We start from the raw sequence: 3,608 nt of genomic DNA on the forward strand, positions 1-3,608 counted from the left end.
TTGTGACTTAATAATAATGAGAAAAAAACCAGGTTATAATATTACATTACAGTTTGAGCTCAAGCATAGAAAGTACAGAGAATTATATTGAGATATATAAATAGCAGTGACAACAGTGGTTATCTCTGTATTATTATTCTATTGGTTTTGCTATAGTTTTCTGTATTTATAAGTTTATTTCTATAATTTGAAAAAAATGATAGAAGAAAAGAGGGAAAAACAGGAGCGCCTGGGTAGCTCAGTCGGTTGAGCGTCTGACTTGGGCTCAGGTCATGATCTCGCGGTCTGTGGGTTCGAGCCCCGCGTCGGGCTCTGTGCTGACAGCTCAGAGCCTGGAGCCTGCTTCGGATTCTGCGTCTCCTTCTCTCTCTGCCCCTCCCCCACTTGTGCTCTGTCTCTCTCTGTCTCTCAAAAAATAAATAAATGTAAAACAAAATTTTAACATATATAGGCTGAATAAGATGCAGAATGAGTGGAGGAATTTAATCCTGGACATCTCCCTTGACCTGAGATTCCTTCGCGGGCCGTCTAGGGTCAAAAATCCAACCCAAACCAGGTATCGGTTTTGTCAACCACAGTGTCTATGTAACATAACACCATGACACGGTGACGGTCCAAACAAATGCACTCTCAGGATGCATGAGTCCAATGTCCAGAACAAAGGAGGCGGGTGGCTCAGTCCGCTCTGAACTCACCAGACCCTGTCTGGAGCGTGTGGTTAACGCTGCGCACCACATCTAAAGCAGAATGGTAAATAACTGGAGTCTGGCCAGAAGAGGGAGGCCACAATGGTAAAATGTCTGGAAATCCTATGACTTCTCAGCTTAAAATTATCTCCTGGTTTCTTATTACTCTCAGAATAAAGTCCAAAACCCTGCCTCATCTTCTAAGATTTTTCTCCTCTCCTCACAAAGTTCTAGTCACACACTCCCATCCCTCTGGTGCATCCAGCTCTCCCCACATCAGATCTATGGCGAGTTCTACTTCCCCAGCCCAGGCTGACTCTGCCTTCCTCCCCCTCCACCCCAGCCCTGTCTCCTCCACAAACATACTTTCTTGCCTGGCCAATTCTTGCCCTTTTTTCAGATCTCCCATCAAACAGTTCTTTTCTCAGGAATACTTTCTGACCACCCACCTAGGAAAAATGCCCATTACATACTTTTATTTTACCCTACAGTTGCTTTTGGTTAATTATCTTTCTTCTGTCTCTATTTCTTGCAAGGTAGCAAACTCTGTGAGGACAGTGCTGTGTGTCTTAGTTCATCTGGGCTTCTAACCAAAATACCATAGACTGGGTGGCTTAGAAACAACAGAATAAAATCTCAGAAATAAATAAACAACTCGTTTCTTAAGCTATGGAGGCTGGGAAGTCCAAGATCAAGGTGCTTAAAGATTCAGTGTCTGGTGAGAACCCCTTTCCTGGTTGGAACATGGCTAATCTCCTTGCTGTGTCTCCACGTGGCTGAAAGGCTGAGAGAGCTCTCTGGAGTCTCTCTTTTTTGGGCACTAATTCCATTCATGAGGGCTCCACCCTCATGATCTAATCACCTCACAGAGTCCCCATCTCCTAAGACTGTCAACATTGGCGGTTAGGACTTCAACATATGAACTTCAAGGGGAACACAAACATTCAGTATATAGCATAATATATTCCCAGGATTTAGTACAGTGCCTTGGGCTATTCATTCAATGAGTGAATGAGTGAATAAATTCATTCATTCATTCATTCATTCATTCAGTGAAGCCCATCTGTCTATATGTCTTTATGGCTACCCTCCACTTTCACATCTCAATGTCTCCTTCATGCTTAGAAAAGGGAATTAGTAATTTGAAAAAAGAGAAAACAAGTAGGAGAGAAGGGGATACGATAGCTTCCCATCACACAGACATTCTGTGCATCTCTATAGAGAACTAAGACTAGTTACAGTTCCAAAATCATAAGGAAGAACTTCTTAAAAATTAAATTAGCACCCTGTGTGGTAATGAATTCCATTTTATGAAGTGCGTGCTAGTCTCATTTGAATATAAGCGTGGGCTGGAGTTGTTGTAAAAGAGATTCCTATATTAGCTGGTTCGATTTGATGACTTTTAGGATCACTTAAAAGTATATAATACTGGGGGTGCCTGGGTGGCTCATTCAGTTCAGTGTCAGACTCTTGCTTTCAGCTCAGGTTATAATCGCAGGGTTTTGGGATTGAGCCCTGCATCAGGCTCTGCACTAAGCATGGAGCAGATTGAAATTCTCTCTCTCTCTCTCTCTCTCTCTCTCTCTCTCTCTCTCTCCCTCTCTCTCCTTCTGCCCCACTGCCCAACTTCCATGCTCTCTCCCTCTCTCTCTCTCTCAAATAAAAAAGTTTTGAAAGTATGTGATTCTGTAACCTAGCAATCTCTTTGGATGCAGAGCACTACAGAAGAGAAGATTTAAGACAAAAACGGGGCATGAAGCTAAACAAAGAAAAGCTTGGGGAAGAAAAGGAAATGTAACACTGTCTTAAAACGTTTGATCTCAATCATTTCAAACCTTCTCTGAGAATGGGGTTGGCAGGCCTCCCAGAGAAACCAAAACAAAGCAACCTAACAGGGCATCACAAGTGAAAGGGGACCTAAGCTGGGAGATGAGAAAGCCCAGCCTTTAGACTCACGGAGGAGGGAGAGAGGGGGTGTCAAAGGTGGGCTTTCTCTTCAGGGTCCTTTTCAATTCCCTTAAAGGCACACCTCGGAAACGAACATTCTCCGTAGAGAGAAGGCACTTCCTCAAATCCAGAAGTCTGGGCATGAAAGACCATGGCTAAAGAAATGTGATGAAAATGTCAGTGCAACTTCTTTCGGGTCTTCACTATCCTTAACCCAAACGTGAGGCATCATTCTGGAATGAGCAAGGCCTGCTCAACAAACCCAGTTTTTATCATCTCCTTTGTATTTGCTTAGGCACAATTGAGAAATCGTCCAATGGCCTTCTGACTCTCGAATCAAAAGAATGAAGGTTGTTGTGGAAAGAAAAACCAACTTCCATTTGGTTTGAGAGAAAGACCCACAAGATGCCTCTGCCTGAGGTGTGAAAGATGAAAATGAAGCTATACTGTGTAACCTTGCGTTAGGTGGTAACTTTTCCCTGCTACAGTGTGGAGACTCCTCATGAAGATGAGCACAATTTTTTTTTAAATTTTGACATGACTGCTGCTAAAAATATTTAATACGTACTGTGTGCTGTGTTTCAGGCAATGTGCTGAGTGATTTGTATATGTTATCTCCAGAGTTCTAAGAACAGTCTAGAAGCAGATGCAATTATAGTCCCTGTATGTGGAAACTATGTGCTCTCTATTACAATAAGAATTGAAAACGTGTGATAGTATCCAAATCAGGAAACATACTATTACATTTATTTTAACTTTATTATTAACAGCTTTAACATACTACAAAGTCCTTTATAATAAAGTCCTACATATCAGTCACCCCACATTTTACCATATTTCCTTCACTATTTTCTCTTTGCCCATTATTTTAAAGGAAGCCTCAGATACCACGAACTTTAGCCTCTAAATGTTTCAGTATGCATCTCTAAAAATTAAAGACATTTCCTTACATACTATTATCACTCTTAAAATAAA

At 41.7% G+C, this 3,608-nt stretch overlaps 1 non-coding gene across 1 annotated transcript; it reads left to right on the top strand.

Moving 5' to 3' along the window:
- Positions 1–227: 227 nt before the first annotated feature.
- TRNAP-UGG (transfer RNA proline (anticodon UGG)) lies at positions 228–312 on the top strand. Its single transcript has one exon. It is a non-coding gene; the product is annotated as a tRNA-Pro (tRNA).
- Positions 313–3,608: the final 3,296 nt, after the last annotated feature.

This window comes from Neofelis nebulosa, chromosome 12 (assembly GCF_028018385.1).
Source record: "Neofelis nebulosa isolate mNeoNeb1 chromosome 12, mNeoNeb1.pri, whole genome shotgun sequence".
NCBI classification, from domain to species: domain Eukaryota; kingdom Metazoa; phylum Chordata; class Mammalia; order Carnivora; family Felidae; genus Neofelis; species Neofelis nebulosa.